This window comes from Symphodus melops (genome assembly GCF_947650265.1).
Source record: "Symphodus melops genome assembly, chromosome: 1".
NCBI lineage: Eukaryota > Metazoa > Chordata > Actinopteri > Labriformes > Labridae > Symphodus > Symphodus melops.
This window is the reverse complement of record NC_136691.1, coordinates 5,739,672-5,757,674: the sequence shown is the minus strand read 5'-3', so window position 1 is coordinate 5,757,674 and position 18,003 is coordinate 5,739,672. Positions and strand designations below refer to the sequence as shown.

The following is an 18,003-nucleotide window of genomic DNA, read 5'->3' as shown; positions in this document are numbered from 1 at the left end:
ACAGCTTTCACATTTATAGACAATTTGGGTCATTTAGTCTGAGGAATGTCTTTGACAGCGACTGCCTCAAACATGCATGAAATGACAAACTTCTATTTGTCGTCTTGTTTGTTCATAATTGTAGTCTGCCTCTCTCTACCAAAGTCTGTTTGTATCAGCATGGATATAAGGACCATTACAGGGCAGAGCGTGTGCTTGTAGCGAGCGAGCGAGAGAGAGAGAGCGAGAGCGAGAGAGCGAGATAGCGAGAGCGAGAGAGAGATAAAAGACTTTCAACAGTTTCAAAACACTCAATAGCCTACCGTTGACTTTTTCAATAACTGATGTAATACTCTCTGTTTGTATCAGACATCTCGGTTTTCTAAGTAAAGGTGTCTACATCAGTCGATCATGCTAAAGAGAATAATTTAAGTGTATAAAGCATGAAGATCTGAGGTACTTTGTTATTTGGCAGCTACACTCGTCTCTGCTGTATCTCTGTTTGGGATTTATTCCGATGATTTCATTTGAGCAGTGTCAAATCTTAGTCCGGCCTTCGGTTTGTCTTTAGACTCTCAAAGGTTTGCAGAAACTACTCCAAAGTGTTTCTGTTTCTAAGCCAGGTACTGAAGAGTGTCTATGATCATACAGAAGAACAGATGTGCCTGAAGACTCTGCCATCGGATACTTTGTTCAAGAGGGTCAGATCGAGGGTGTATCAGTGAAGTCAATTAACCATTTGAAAACGCATAGCTCTCAGAAAACATGTTCATGTTGTTGACTTGTTGTTTTACCTCCAACAAGTCAACACCAGACTAAGCATCAAAAAGGTCATCTGTTGTTTCCGTCTGTGGTCACACAGGATGATGTGCTTACTGCATCAGGACAGCACTTGAAGTGTCTTTTCACTGCTTATCTTACAGTCTAAATCACAGCTCCACTAATAACTGCCCATGTTTTACAAGTGGCATCCTCAACATCCAATCAGAAGGCTCATCATAAGGCAACATACGATGACGGATGAGGTGGTTCATGAGTGGCTTCTGGTATCAAAACATAAAGATACCACAACAGAAAACCCTAGGGACGGGTTTTGTATTCTAAAAAAAGTGAATCACAAACAGCAGAAGTTACTAAACAGTCTGAACACATCGAGTAGAACTACCTGCAGAGTGCCTTTCCTTTTCCACTGAGAGCCGGGTAGTACTCTTTAATGAGAGATGGAGAGAATGCGGGAAACAGAGTAAAAGAGGAGGAGAGGATTATACTGTATATGGGGAAGGGAGACTGGGAATTGAAATGAATGAAGGTGGCCCAGTGTGCCTCTCTGCCATCGCAGAGGACCAATTATTCTGACAGATACTCAGTAACCTTCAGCAGTGTCTAAATGAGGTCAATACCTGAGGTAAAGTGCAGCTACATTAAAGTGGAGATTGTTTGTCTACCACTATCCTGGACTTGGACTTATCCGCACCTTGGAGATTATTGTGGATAAACCGTGAACACGACACTGCCTTCCCACATTCTCATCGTGTGCGTACATCATGTCATTTAATATTACAGAGACAAAATAAATAAATAATGGGATTGCCCAAAGGGGAGGTTAATAAGCAAGCAAATGTTCTGCTTAAAATGCTCATTTCATTTAATCAACGTTAAACTGCTCAAGTCTAATACATTCTAATTTAATAGCAGCTGAAGCTTTGCCTGTTAGTTAATTCACCCGTCCATGTATAATAGATGTCTGCCCGGCCTGAACGAAAAAGAGATGAAATGCTATTTAAGTGGACTATTACTATCAGCTTACCGGTTTAAGACGTACTTGGAAAGGATGCACGGTGTACTCTTATTTCTCTGTGAAGCTCCATACAATTAACATTTGTCATAATTGTCATAATCACCAGTAGTCATACTTCTATTAGAGGTATTCAGCTTTGCAAGTGTGCAAATGACCACTGGACACAGCCACAAGTTAGAGAAATGATTTTTGAATTCATGTTGGAGAAAAGAAAAAACGACGACTAAAAACGAGATTCCACCATAGCGATGTTTAATTTCGGGCGTTGTTCTGAAGATTTTCGAGACGGGACGGTGGAGAGACAGAGAACCCGGGGACAGATAATAAATGAAGTTGTGTTTCAAGAGCCATGCCAGGAGACTGTTTCACGGATTCTTCTGATGATGATCACACTGGTTAAAGATTCGTACACAAACAATAACAGTGCTCAGGCTTGACGTTTTTAAGAGATGCAGTCTTTGATTGTTGTCCAGCAGCACAGGTGTGCCAGTTTGGGCGCTTTGACAACCATTTTAGCACGGCTATGATTCTTTGACTGGGATTCTGCTCCACTACATAGTGACTCATGCAACCTGAAAATTACAGAGCAGACAGAGAGCAGACATAATGTATTACTAACGGACTGCGAAAGCTCAGTGCTGAACAATGAAAAGGGGATACAAGCAGAGAAAAAACCCAAAAGTTTAACAGACGGTTCTTTTTGTGCATGTGCAGCAGGGTTCTTTTTTTTTTTTTTTTAAGCCGAGTTGGAAAGACTGCAGCTCATCCAATACTTCTCTGTATTCTCAGAAAGACTCCGTCAGTTTCTAAAAATATTAACCCGAGTGAATCAGTGCTTTTATTAATCAGCCTGCATTGTAGGGAAAGGAGAAGAAGAAAAAGAAGAGGGGTACTTTGTACAAGGCCGGGATAAGAACAGAGCTTCACCTCGCAATCACAGAGTTATTGTTTTATTACTAAAGTAGAGAGGCGGGAGACAAAGAAAAGTTTTGCGAGGGGAAGTGTGTGTACATTTCTTTCTGTTTTTGTGTTCTCCAATCTTCCACACTATACACCTGTTTCTCCAGACAGACGGCATTACAACACAGACTGGTGAGTCAAGTCAAGTCACAGCTTGTTTTTTTTTTTGTTTTTTTCGGGAAAGCCTGACAACTCAACAACATCTTAAACCCACTACAAAGACAGACAAAAATCACACCCATTCCAGGTAAGAGAAGGCCTGAGGATATTAGGACAATAACTGAAGCCGTTCCTGAAAAATACACCAACAAACGTACACTATCCTCATCCGACGGCAGGTAAACTAGGAGCTCATGGTGGGAAAAATTCATTAAGAGACACTGTTCTCTTAAACATCTGATGCCAATACGCTGCGGGGCAGAGCTGGGCTGGTTCACACCAGGTAGTGTGTGAACATGCGTGTGTTCAAAAGTGGATTTAAAGCCAGCGCAGGTAGCGAAAGAAAAGGAGCCATGGGATCCAAAACATGTGGAAAAGATCCAGATTATGACTCAAGCATTCAGTGTGTGCAGCAACAAGTGCATCTCCGTCTCACACACTAATACACAAAGGGCGCAGAAGATGAGAAATGTTGTGTCACGTTCTTTTTTTTTTTTCTCAGTCAGATTCTTTTTTTCCCAGGCTCAGTGGTTTCAGTGTCTCACTTTCAGCTGGGTTATTCTATCAGCAGAGGTGGAAAAAAACAAATAATGACAAACACAAAAGAACTATATGATGACAGTTAAGAAGTAGGAAAACAGTTCAATATGTTCAGCTTTTAATGAGTAATGACTGCTCTTCAATAAAAACTTTACCATTACAAGCACTTGAAATGAAACGCAGTTGTCAAGCCTCCAAAGAGGCAACATGCATCAGTGGTGTCCGACTGTTATCAAATGTTTTGAAACCATTTGAAAGCCAAACAGCATTTCATCTCACTTTGTCTCAGCGTAAGTGATGAAACGACAAAAGAGAGAGATAAGGAGTGAGCTTTATTCTCTTTGAAAGTCCGACGTGTCAGAGTTTCAGCTCAGAGACTTTCAGACTTAAAACGGTAATTGTGTGGAAAGATAAACGTGCTTTGCTGTCTGTTCTCCCTCTGCACAGCTCAGAAGTGGGGTGGGGGTCTCCTCTCCGGCTCACTGAAAAGTAAAAAAAAAAAAAAAAAAAAAAAAAAAGAGGCTTTTTGGGTGCTCTGCAGGCTGCCGTTGTTGTCTTTTTCTGTCGAGTGTGAAATTGCGAAGGCGTTTTACAGCACCCACTCCCCTATGTCCAGCTATCACCGAGTGGAGAGGGAGGCGCTGGGAGATTTGATCAGCCAGTGTGTGTGTGTGGGTGTGTGTGTGTGTGTGTGTGTGTAGGTGTGTGTGTGTGTGTGTGTGTTGAAATATATGAACTTTAAAGTTAGTTTCAGGTAAACGAAGATAAGACAGGGAAACGTATCTGATCATATTAACCAAAACACAATTTGATCATAACTTACATTTTGACATGTCATCATCTAGTCTGAGGAGTATCTGATGGTGAATTATAAAGTAAAGGCTCATTGGTTAACACTGCATGTCATGTGGACTGTGTGCACGTTTGTGCAATAGCTTAATTTCTATCGATCCTTCTCTTTTACACATTCCATATTTATGCTTTTTTTAATGTGGACTGTGATAATTGTCATTTGCAACATACCCTGTTTGTGGTTTTACTGTTCTTCTTTAAAGGAGGCGACACAGTGTGATGTATGGTGTCTGATCCTATCACATTGTGTTCCAACGCATCTTATGGTGTGTTTTACAGAGCTCACCTCTATTCACAACAGAGGTCACCTGAGAGGTGTCCCTGCATTAGGAACATCACTGTGAAAATCGATCCTTCCACTTCTCATCAGATCCAGATGTTCAGGAGGGGCCGAGAGCCTCTCATACACTTTGCATCTATGTTTCCTAAAGTAGCTATGACTTCATAAAAAAAAGATGTGGCAATACAGTTCAAACCTTTATGTACTGTGTTGTCAACAATACTTTACTTTTAGTGTCTCTGACTGATTTAATAAAGGTCTTAAAGTCTTTAGTCGTAAACAGATTCTTGCTGGCTTGTTAGCATTTTGTTTTTAACTCTTTACGTAATCATACGACAGTTTTCAATCCTTTTTATTGTCTTACGACGGTGAATGTGTTAACACACTGTCAGAACAACCCTGTCCCCCCCCCCCATCTCTCTGGGTTCTGATGATGCCTCTTTCTAATGGGAACAGACAGATGTGGAAGGCCATGGAGGGGGAAAGAGCGGGATTTTGAGTAGAGAGAGAAGGGGGAGTGTGGATAAGTGCCACTTAGTTTTTCAGGTCCAGGGTGAGCAACAATGACACAAATAGCTGTGGCCTTCAGCTGTGACATCCACTGAGTGCCAGAGTGTGTGTGTGTGTGTGTGTGTGTGTGTGTGTGTGTGTGTGTGTGTGTGTGTGTGTGTGTGTGTGTGTGTGTGTGTGTGTGTGTGTGTGTGTGTGTGTGTGTGTGTGTGTGTGTGTGTGTGTGTGTGTGTGTGTGTGTGTGTGTGTGTGTGTGTATGTTCTCAATAGCAAAACAGCCCAAAAATGTCAGAACATTTAGAACCTAAAGTATGCATATGAGAGACTATAGAAGAAGAGGAGAGGCTGATACAGTCACATGTATGACTGCTAGTGGTGCGAAATTCAGGAAAAATCATGACACCATACGACGGTGGTTCGTCGAGACCCCCTGGGGAGTTGCGAGATTCCTTCCAAAAAAACTATTCCAAATGGTTTAAAATGGCACATTTCACCCATTACTTTGAAAACATACACGTGTGATGTGATGATAAGGCCACTGTTTGAGTGAAATATTGTACACGGCTGTGTGCAGATGTTTTAAGCACCTTCAGGGACAATGGGGGTCCCCACTGTTATACTGGGGGGGTCGCAGGCTGAAAAGGTTCAGGATGCCCTGCTGTACGATACTGATACAAAACAATACAAAACGATTCTTGGCCCAAAACAATGATACTCATGATACAGCCATTCTGTGATATTTGACATGTTGCCAGTTTTTTCACAAAGTGATGAACAGTAAAAGGTAAAGCGCAGGATTCATGTTTTCGTTCTCTGCAGTTTGGTTTCATCGCCTCTCTGAACTTCTTTTCATGATCCTTCTTCTTTGGTTTCTATTTGTCATGAACTCCAGCGTGAGAAGAAATGAAAGAGTGAAGCAGTGAGTCAAACTGACGCGTGGAGAGCCGCTCACTCATTGGATCACACGGCTCGTAGTGATCATGGTGTGTTCCTGATGACCGCCTCTTCTCATCAGCAACGAGGACTGATCAAACTATAAACACATCTACAGTTACTCACTGCCTCAGGAGGAGCTAGCAACAGTTTGTGTAATTCATTAGCTAATAATGCTAAAAAGTTCTCCTGTAGTTTGGCTCTCCTTGAACAAATCTCTTAAAGATTTGTTGAAGTTAACCGAAGCCAAACTAACTTGCTCTTCCTTTCATGATCCCGTTGGCTCTAATCCAGTCACACAGGACAGTTGTATCTGGGTCGTGTGAGCTCGATGAATCAGGTTCATGCAGCCCCTCGTGAGGTGGAGATTTATTATTAATGGTTTGCAGAGAGGATCTTTGCTTGGCTGGTTTGGCTCATCTGTTATCTACACCGACTATAGTGATGCAGCCGTTGTCTCACGAGCGTTATTATTTGATGCTCATTATCACATGACGACGTTTAACGACGAGCACTTTTAGTTCATGCTGTCCACCAATCCACGAGACGCACAGATGGCTGCAAAACAGACTGACGGAGGGCGCTGAAGGTCACACAGCGTCACTTCTAATGACGTCACAACGGGAGCAAAATGTGATGTTTTACAGCACTCAGCTGCTTTGGCGAAAACAATGTTCCAAACTATGCACTCCTCTAATTAGCCTGACTGAAGTGCTAATAAGGTAAAATCTACAAACATCCGGAAGCCACATCTGTTCCTCCACTTTTCGTCAAATTTTTAACAAAACTGCAGGTATGACGCATCTCATTGGGCCCAAGGGTGCCTGCTCCTAAATGAATGTTGCTTCTTTTTTATGTTATTTTTATGGGTTTTTTACAAGCTATGTTCATGTAGATTTCAGAACAAAATGTGTCTGACGTAGGGTCTGCACTGTTTCTACTTCGGATGGTGTTGGTGTTGATCCTGATGTAGGCAGTACATCAGGATCAACACAAACACCATCCGAAGTAGAATTAAGTAGAATTATTAATCAAATTATTACATCCATATAATATATTTTAAATAATGCTAATGTGCTTATTTCACACAAAGTGATTTGACTAAGAACCAGACTGATTATTCGTTCAGCAGATAGTATCAGACCGTATTAGTGTATCAATGACTCTCTGTATCAGCTCATATTTTTATATAAGATTAATAATGAATCAGCTTAAAATTTCATTTAAAAGGTGTCACAGTTCCCTTTGGTGCTCTTGCAGTCGCATTGTGAGCGTCAGTCGCTGTCGAGCAGACGCGGTTGGTTGTAACAATCAGGCGTTGCCATGGCAACTGCGGAGCCCAAACCACACGAACAAGCTGGTGTGTGGCCCTGCTTGCCCAAACGAGAGTGAGAGCCAAAGAGATTACGAGGTGCGTTGGTGTTTTCATGAAAAATTTAAAAAAAAGGACTCTCTCAGTCATCTCATCATTATGTGCCGATATTACTCCATTCATGTCAAACAGCTACCACTCGCACTTCTTGATCACCAGCAGGTTGGAGCTACATGGACTTTTAATAAACATCACTCTCCGGAGCATCAAGCAGTGACGCATGTACATGCAGCTCGTTTTCGTTACACTGTACAGCGTTTCTACAAAAAGCACTTCCTGATGTCGATCCGGTTTAAATCAGAGGAAGGCAAGCCTGCTGCACATGTGCTTCTCACTCTGCATCGCCTGACATTTGCTGCCACACCACATGCTGTCACACCTTGTTCACTGTAGGGTGTCTCCATAAGATAATAAATAAGTGAAGAGCAGAGAACACACACACACACACACACACACACACACACACACACACACACTATCTGAGAGTTTCCAATCCATTTACCATAGAACCTTCTGCGCCTAAAAATAAGCTGGTGAAACTAACCAAGCTGCAGGCCCGTGTTTGAAGGATGCAGTGTGTGTGTGTGTGTGTGTGTGTGTGTGTGTGTGTGTGTGTGTGTGTGTGTGTGTGTGTGTGTGTGTGTGTGTGTGTGTGTGTGTGTGTGTGTGTGTGTGTGTAAAAATATCAGATATAAGTCTGGATTTTAATCTGATGAGTTTCATGCTGTGTTCTTGTCAACACCAGATAATGACATTTGGTGAAGAGCAGAGTTGCAGACACGGATTAACTTCAAGTTCATCACTTTTAATTATCAAACAAACGTTGACTTAACACAAGTTACCTGAAGTAAGGGAAGGGAAACTGATTTAGAAGAAGTCTAAGGATACATAACGATATAATACCAGACCTTTAATTGGCTGCAAACATTGAGCTGCCTCCACTGCAGCATTTATAGCCAAGAAAGGATACAAGATAGGATATAAAAGCACACACCAATGAAAAACATTTGGTGAACCACAAAGACAGTTGTGTGCATTACTGCTAAACTCCTAACCTCAAGGCTGTGGAGTCTGTTCACGGTCTGTCAAGGAACAGTTTAATATATGAAAACACAATCAGGTCAAATCTGTTCTCACAACACTACAATTCCTTTTTTCAGGCCTGATCCATTCAGGAACAGGACTTTTCCTTGGGGCAAACTTGTCATTGGAAAAAAAAAAAAAAAAAAAGGCTCAGTCAGCTGTGATCAGAAAGCAGCAATGTAGCCACCTGGTCCTCTGCAGAAGCCACCGCCTCACCACCAGCGAGAGCCCTCTAATCTGTGCCAATCAGATGACGCTAAACAGCCATTTGTTGTTGAATCAGACACCAGTGCACGCCCCCCCTCCTCATTCCAACAGACCCTAGAGAGAGATGCTGGCATTAGAGGAAAAAGCCGACAGTGCCGGGAGGGTGACAGAACTAGCAGAGTGGTGAATAATAGAGAGAGAGAAAAAAAAGAGCTAACTGTAGTGTAATTAACACGGAGGCTGGGGGTTGATGTTCCGAACAAAAAGGAAAAAGGAAGAGGATGAAAGGAGGGTGCCGAGAAAGGATGGAGACGAGATGTGTGGAGGAGAAATCTAACTGATTAAAGAGTAGAGTTTGAGAAAAGTACATTTTGCAAGGAGAGGAAACGGAGAGCAAAACTCAAGAAAAACAAGAGAGTAATTGAGCGAGCAAAGAGAAACCACAGGCCTGTCATCCAAACTAACGAGTGAATCAAATCCTGGTCTGTTATATTTAAATTATAAGTATTGGTACAAGGACTAAAGTATGTACAAATCAACAATTATGTATAAAAACAAAATCTAAACTGCTGCGTCAGACGGTCTTTTGGATGCTTGTATGTTGGTACACAAAAGTTCAGAAGTCTAATGTCTGACCTTGAATTTGCAGGTCTTATTCTTGTTAATATTACACTTGTTGATTGTGTTTCCTCTGAGAGTATCTTTACATGAAGGCATGAGTTGATTCTCATCCGACTGGTTTTCTGTCTTATTCGACCTCTTTGTCCTTTCAGACGGCACATTTGTCTGAAAATACATGCGACTTCTCGTTTTCCCTGCATTCACACACAGCCTTCAGAAAAGAGCTGCAGATTCTGCAAAATGGCGCAGCTCTGCGTGGGCAACACCGAGCGGATCAGCACTGCAGTAAAGAGAGGAGTGTGTGGGAACTGAGAAGTGAAAGGCAGGCTCGCTCTGTGCAAGAAGACAGGGACAGACAGGCAGGCAGACGGATCCAGGGACAGAAGAGGAGAAGTGACAGGCGTAAGAATTCTTTTTTTTTTTTAAAGACAATTAAGGCAGAGAAATATGAATGAATCCACAGTGAGTTCTTTCATACTCCCACCTGAGCTCTCACTCGTTTCTTTTCCCTTCGGCCCTCGGCCCATAACTACACAGCATTCACCCAAAGGTTGAGCTCCTCCTGAACACTTTCAGAAAGTGGACACATCTTAAAAACAAAAAAACAATGAGGGGCTGCTTTTGCTCTTTATCATCCTTGTACACTGTAGAAATGATTGTATGCTTTCATTGCTCTGTATTTGTATCATTTCAGTTGTATTTTATAGATCTGTATCACACTGTCTTGTTTCCTGCCTGTCTGTATACTGCTACTGGATGCCTTGAATTTCCCTCGGGATCAATAAAGTATCTATCTATCTATCTATCTATCTATCTATCTATCTATTCTACATATTTCTATCTTCTCTTCATCTCATTTTTTCTTCAGGCCTACATTCTTTCTGAAAGTAACTGGGACGATATATGAGTGGAGGGTCAGACTTCATGTTCAGCAGGCTCAAGCACCAGACAGGAAGCAGCTTTTCACAATCTTTCACCACCTCAAAGCAGGAACGCAAAAGAGGATGTTCTATCATACAGGTGTATTAGTAGAAAAAGGTGTGCACAAAACACTGAGGGTACGAATAATAAAGACAAGGCAGAGAAGGATTAGTGTAATAAACTGCACTTAGTTACAACTTTAAGTCCTCGTTCCTTCAGTCAACCTCTGATGTAAAAACAAATCATCTATATTGATCTTCTCTGGACAATAGGAGAGAAATGTGCAGGGTGCAATACCAATGTTCACTATAGTAACAATATTTAAGGTGATAGATACAAATCTATATAACAAAGCTGAGTCGGTCGGGTTGGGGGTTCAATCCCCAGCTCCTGCAGCCACATGTCCGATGTGTCCCTTGGACAAATCACCCTGGCTGCCTGGTCAGGGATGTAAGGGCGTCTATAGAAGGGATTAGTTACTTCTGATGGTCAGCCTCTGTCATCATGACACCTTTGTAGGCAACATGACTCTGCTGAGTGGAAAGTAAAAACTACCAGCAGGTTAACGTTGAGAAGAATGAATCTGAGGATGGCTGATCGTTCGCTTCATATGGCAGCATTCAAATGGTGTAAAAGTCCAAAAGGTCCAATTTATACATGCAGAATGTATACGTGTATAAAGGTGATCCAGAAAGAGATCACCAGAGTTCGACAAACAAACAACCTTTTTGACCAACATTAGTTACAAGATGTGTTATTTGTTTCTTTTATAAAAGGTTTGAAATGTTGGAAAATGTACTATTCCAACACGGTCATAAGTTAACTCTGTTTTTTTTGCTCTCAAACAGCGTTTACATAAGTCGAGGAAGTTGTCCACATTCCCCATAGGAAACACATCTCAGCCACTTCCTGCTTCCCCTGGAGGAAGTGACCGGTCGGACAGGGAATGGTTGTCGCACGTGAGACTGGAGTCTGGTACAGAGAGAGTGATCTTCAAGAAAAGAAAATGAAACCTTGATAGCAGATTGTTTAAGTGTTGGTGTGTTCAAAGTTATTATACAACGACAGATCAGAACGCTTTTCTTTAAAGGCTTTGTCACTGAGCATAGAGTCAGTGAGAATTAGCATACCTGCTGCACATAAGTGTCCTTACTTTGATTGCATAATTAGAATTGTCAATTGTTTTTTTCCATTCGCATAGACTAAATGTAGTCATGGGGAAAAAGAGAGCTTCGACAAATCCTTATCGTGAAAATTTTTATAGGATTTTTAAGAAGCCCCAGGAATATTGTGAAGCACTTTTGACATCTAAAGAAACTTTGGCGGCATACTGCATAATACAGTAAATGTAAGCAGATTTAAGAGACACGTATACACAACACATTACACTCTATCGCTCTTAATAATTCAGCACTGTTTACAAAGCCTTCAGAAGCTCCTCTCTGGGACCGAGCCTCCAAATAAGCCTCCCTGTCATAACTCATGTTAGTCACGAGGATAAAAACAAAACAATAATGAGCCTGCAAATAGTCCAGTTTGACCTTGAATGCCTGGGGAAAGAAATGATGCACATCTCATCTGTCAAAGCTTTGCCTTACTGTCTGCACTGGGACCATTATATAAGGCAGCAAAGGTGATGGTGGTTTGAGTAAGGTCCAAGTCCCTCGGACACATCCACTTACTGAAACTGACGTTGGGCAGCAGTGACCCCCGGTTACTGTCAAGAGCTGCACACAGCTAATGGACCCTGTGGCACTGAGAAATAAATTGCAGCGTTTGTATTGGAGCTCCTGCCGACAGGTAGGCAGAGGTTTTTGCCCAATTAAAAAGGAAGAGAAAGGGAAGGGGTGGGCCACGAGAATAGACCTAATGAGGACGGGGCATGATTGCTGCGGGACTGCAGAGACGCACGCACGCTCACTCGCTTCGTGCCCACAGTGAGCGTGTTCGATTGAAAGCGAGCGGCACAGAATGAAGAGGAAGGGAGAGCGCTCGAGATGGATAGGGAGTGATAATGGAAGTGAGAAGGATTGATTCCTCACTCGAAGTGAGAGCGTGTGGGAGGAGATGAGAAGCTGAGACTGAGAGTGGGAATAAGAGAGAGAGAGATGGCTACAGAGAGTAAGTAAGTAGTGAGTCCATCGAGTCCACTCTATCCTTACTCTCTATTCTCACTCACTAAATGACAGCTGGCAGAAGAGACACGCGGGATTTAAGTACAGTCTAATAACATCTGAATATCAACTGTGAAGCTGTTTTCACACTTCTTTAAAGTTTCAGTCAGTCGAGATGCTGGTTCAGGCCTTGACGGTAAAGAACACGCCATGATAGTTGACCAGCTGAAGAGTTTGACACCATGATGACAGCCTTTCTATCGATGCTATGAATAACTGGACATGTGACAGAATCAACAAAAAGAGCTGAGAGGAACAGGCTAAATCAAACAGTGATAATGAATCAGTGTCATTATGCACAAGAAAATCACAAGGGCGCCATTTAAAAGATATAAACACCATCAAGATCTCCCACTGGCTTCTGGTGAACTGTTCTGGATTTTACCTGCTGCTTTAGCATGTCCGCTTGACCCGTCTTTTTTTTTTTTTTTTGCAGAAATGTGACTTCGGGATGGGCAAAAATTCTCAATGACCTTGGGATGATGACACATTTGGCTCTTTGTGTTCACACATGTAGCTCACCCTGAAAGTTTTGGGGAGTTGTGTGTGAGAGCTGGGCTTTATGTCACCACTGACATACTTCAGGGATGTGTAACATTTACACTGAAGAACAAGGAGAAACATCAGTGGGGAAAGTGTCCTTCTCAATGAGAGTGCTTTTCCATTCTGTCGTTTAATGGGCATGTGTGGACTTTGCAGCGAATTGTACAAACGTCCTCATGTAACCAGTGTTCCATTAAGGAAAGATATGAACATCCCAATAGACACCACAGTGCGTTTCCTGGGAGAAATCTTTCAAATGTCCATGGAAAAAATTCCAGCCATGACAGCCCCTTGACTTTTCGTGGCATTTCCCTTCAGTCGCCGTCACTCTGGACGCCACCTGAAGCAGCACTCGTGGTGGAGTGGTAGAGTCGCTTTAACTAAGAATTTACAAAGCAACACTCTCCAAGTCTAACTCTCTGCACTTAACCTCTGTAAAGGCATGCAGAGTAGAAGACATCTTAATTTTTGGCTTGACAGACGTGGTTGGTTTGTTAAAGCTCGGAGAAACGGGATCATATTATTTCCGTTGTGCAGCTGTAAGGCCTCACACTGAAAAGAAAAATAAATGCATGGAATGAGTCTGAACATGATCGCGATCAATGTTGACTTTGCATTTGGCCACTGCAGGTTGCCTTTGAAGCAACAAACACAGCAGAGTTAAGTTAAATGAATTAGATCAACTAAAGCCTTGAGCAACTCTGATTGGTCCAAAACAAGAGTAACGTTCAAACAAATAAAAGGCAATCTGTTCATTGCACTGGCTCAGCATTACTGAGGTGTATACATTATACAAATGTCAAATTCAAATCTAAATGTTTCTCATTGTAGATGGCTTCTTCTTTATTAGCAGAAGCACTAAACAAGCATACATTCATTAACAATTTAGTGATTACTTTAAGAGCCTGGGAGCTTTAAGTGCAAAGTCTCAAACACACATTCTATTATCATCCCTGTCTCTTTTTCTCGGCTGTGTTTTTCTTTCACTCTCCACGCTATCCGTCATTCCTCGTCTTTCTCCCCCTCTCTCCTCCATATTTGTGAGAATATAGTAGTGTCTGTAACAGTGCTGTGTGCGTGTGTGTGTGTGTGTGTGTGTGTGTGTGTGTGTGTGTGTGTGTGTGTGTGTGTGTGTGTGTGGGAGGAGAGGAGAGCAGCATTGCTGGCTGGAGGAGGAGGTGAGAGAGAAAGCAACAGAAGTGAGAGAGGGACAGAAAGAGAGAGAGGGAAGCATTTACTGGAACAAAACATTCAGTTTCAATCTCATAGATAAGAGCCGCCTACTCGCCAGTTTTTTTTTCCATCTCAAAGCAGATTACTCATTTAAAAAGAGGAGGAAAAAAAACAATATTATTGTTCCCTCAGTTTTAGATCGACATTATGTATCGCGCTGAAGTTTAACCTGCCTTATTTATAGTGCAGCGCAAACAAAACATCCACCATTGTTTCGTTGTTTTGCCACGATCTGAACGACGGTCGAGTTGCGAGACCGACCATCTGCACAGTGTCTGTACAGTACGCTCAAGTTAGTCATGTCACATTTTTGTGCTAGGAGAAGAAAAAAAATGGACTCGTGCATCGTCAGGAAATTAAGGGTTTGCAATTCAGAACAAGATCTCAGTGGAAGAATGTCACAAAGAAGCCTCCCACGTCTGCGGGAATGCATCAGATATCAATCTGTATCAGGACAAATAGTCAGATAAGATCATCCTTTATTCATCCCGCAAACCGAGAAATGTAGACAGCAAAGCAGGATAGCAAAAGAAAAATCAATAAATTAGATAAAATGTAAAAGAAATATGCATCAAAAAATTTGTTAAAAAAAAAAAAACATGTGCCGTTATCTTGTGAAGTTCAACTTTTAAAATCACTAAAACAGCATTGACTGGGTATTAATGCACACGTAAAGTCCCAGGGGAAAACTAAGAGTCAAGACAGGAGTCAATGTTTCAGAGGATGTAGAAGGAAAGCCGTAATGGTAGCTAGACGTCTGTCATCTGCCTAAGGTGTGGACGCTAACAGAAGCTCTCGGTGATCTCGGTCTGTAAGAGCTTTATAAACACACGGACCAAAGACAGTCAGAATGAGTGCAACAGAAAATCAGTTACCTTGACAACAAGATCCTTCTGATTAATTTCCCCCACTCTACAGCCAACAGGCTAACAGACATCAGAAGTTAGGGACACAGAGGACAAAGTTGGATACTCACTGATGATTGCAGAGACTTATTGAGGCCAGAGAGCTGCAGAGGACACAGACGGAGGCTTTCTCAGTCGACGCTGAAAATGAAACAATAGTCACAATAAGAAAATCAGTTCTATAAAAAGAGATGTGCTGAGTCTAAGGGATGGTGTCAGGGTACTGACGCAGGTTTATCATTGAAAATGAAGCAGATCAAATAGTGATCCTTTCTTTACTGTCTGCTATTTTTGCAGTACTGCCTTCCCGATGATGAATGTGCTGTACGTATATACAGTGACTTGCTGTATGCAAGAATGGAACATGTTTAACCCCCCCCCCCCCCCAGATTCAAGTCTCATCAAATACGTAAGAGCACGAAATAAAACGTTGTGTGACAGACTCCTACACTTTGAGGTCAACTTTAGTATCAGATCTGGTCCTAATAGTTTCTTGACCGGGAGTAAATTGTAGGGATGTCTTTCTTATTGGTGGAGAGAATATGGCTTACACCTGGCACAATGTTTAAAGTGTCCTGTGATGACTTGTCGGAGATAGGAACAGTAAAAATGTAAATAAACTGATTGATTTGAAATAGATTGTAAAGTAAGATAAGATAAGAAAAGAAGTTCACCTCAATGAAAAGTGGAACTTTTTAATACTTTTTCTATTATATTGTTTATGATCTCGGGAACAAATGACCTGTTTTATGACAGGGTCCTGCTGACTAAATGAAAATAAGACAACATGAAAAGCTCGGCTTCTTTTTAATAACGTAATTTAACAGCTGTACCCAGCATGGTGTCGGTGTTTGCAGCGACTTTGTATCATTTTATTTCGCTTGTAAAAGGTTCATCAGCTACAAAAAAGAAATCATCCCGTGGAAAGAGTTTCTCAACTCTGACAGTCACTCAGGGAAAATGTCCTTTGAGTGTCTTCAAACAGTGACGGCCTTAACTGCCGCAGTCAAATGACCGGCATCCAATAAGTGCAGTTAGAGAAGCGACCTACATTCAAAATGTTGACCGGTCCAGGGTCTCGGGTTCGAGATAATGCAGTGTCCACTGTGAGCACAGCTCAGACGAGTCATCTGGAGTCGCTTTAAAAGCCACAAACCACCACATGTATATTCTGAGAGGTTGGCTGGATTTCCTGATGAACCGAGCCAGTGGCCGCCAACTCTGCTGACAGAAACAGACACGTGGTATAAATTCAATCTGTGTGGGCTCTTCATTCCCTGGACTTGAGCGGTGATTTGTTCTTCAGGCGACTACATCACCGCAGTGAATGTAAAAAGCCACATTTGTTACTTTTGGATCTTCATAAAACGTACAACAACTCCTCCACATCAACAATGAGAAATATCCTCTGTAGCCGTGTGTAAAGTCTACGTCTCAGCGGCGCGTGCCTCACTGCCCTCTCACTCTGGGCCAGGCTATTAGCACAGACTGCCCACATGGACCTTGGACCTCTGTCATCTGTTTCTGCGTGCTAGCATTGGCTCTAATGAGGCTTGCTAATGGTGCACCCATGTCAGTCCGGGGGGGGACTTTCTACTGTGCAAACTGGAACAAGTGCACACAGTTGCTCAGTGCAAACGCCCATTTTCTTCCACACTATCAACAGATGCTTCGTGGATGAAAGGGCACACGTAGCCAAAGCAATGAGTCAACTTTACACAGAAACCGCTGTCATCCTATCGTTCATTCATCTGGTCCTGTACGACACAGATACACAGTTGTACCCCTGAGCTACTTTAGCCTTGATGCAGAGCTCTAGATTAAGAATGGTTGCTCACATCAAGGCACGGAAAAATAACAAATGACAAGAAGCATCGGATGGAAATTCTACTCCTGATACAAATAGATGAAAATATGAATTATTTCTCTCGAGCTAATGTTTCTCCCTGACGTCTAATTCCTCATCAAATCCAGAAACTTTTAGAAGAGATGAAAGAACACCGTGGAAACATGCACGCTAATGTGAATTAGAGAAGAGTCAATAATTGAACAACCTTTAGTTCCAGTCATTACTTCCCACAGGGACACTGTTGGTGACTGCAGCTGCATGAGCTAACCTTGGTTCAGCAGTGCCTCTCTCTCTCTCTCATAGTCCATTTGTCATGCTCTGTTAATACAACTGGTTAATGATTGTGAGTCCTCTGTCTACACATACATACAAAGTGTTGATTTAGTCTGTAGGTTCTCAGGACAGCTGTTTTTAACACCTTTTAATTCAGAGTTTATAACAAAACACAATATGCCACGGTTCATTCTGGTGAGAGCTGATCTCGTGAGTAAGCTACAAATTCAACGAATCAAAGTGATCTAAAAAAGATTCACCGTTCATTAATTGTGAACGGTGATTTATCCGAAAGGAATGCAGTAGAGACGGGGTCGTCTGGGGAAGTGAGCTGCAGCTATGACCGATACTGTGACTGTGACTGGACACGGCTCAGGAAGTGAATTAAGATGATTCAGACGGACAGAAATCTGCAGAATGCAACGGAGGAAAGTTCGATGGAGAAATCACAAGAGTTTCCCAGCTAGCTGACAGATGTGAGAGGGAGAAGCAGGTGAAGCAGACGTGACAAAAAGATATCAAAGATATAGTTGAAGCTTTAGTCCAGATGTTTCTACACCAGTCACAGGAGTTTGACTGAGGATGTCTTTTGTTAAACTTCGGAAATCAAACTTTTTATATAAATATCACATCTTTACCTCTGTGTTAGGGACCGCCTTGGATTTATAAACTTTATCCACCTGGTTGATTAAGAGCTGTCAGATTCAATCTGAAAAATATTCTGTTCAGGTAAAGTTAGCACAAACAACTGTTGATTCCCTCGCTACAGTATAATGAACTCTATATTGTAGAAGCAAAGCATGTTCCTTCC

General features: G+C 42.1%; 1 protein-coding gene across 7 annotated transcripts in view; it reads right to left on the bottom strand.

Annotated features, from left to right (window-relative positions):
* The window catches only part of sipa1l1 (signal-induced proliferation-associated 1 like 1), an 83,715-nt gene that overhangs the window by 42,119 nt on the left and 23,593 nt on the right, over positions 1 to 18,003 (bottom strand). For 5 of the 7 annotated variants that reach the window (XM_079344435.1, XM_079344434.1, XM_079344440.1 and 2 more), the window contains one exon: positions 15,142 to 15,211. The exons of 1 other annotated variant lie outside the window; for it this stretch is intronic. The gene's annotated coding sequence lies outside the window, so the exon portion shown is untranslated. Of the gene's footprint in view, positions 1 to 15,141; positions 15,212 to 17,830; positions 17,902 to 18,003 lie in introns of all 7 variants that reach the window. One more of the 7 variants, XM_079344436.1, reaches the window with a different exon arrangement.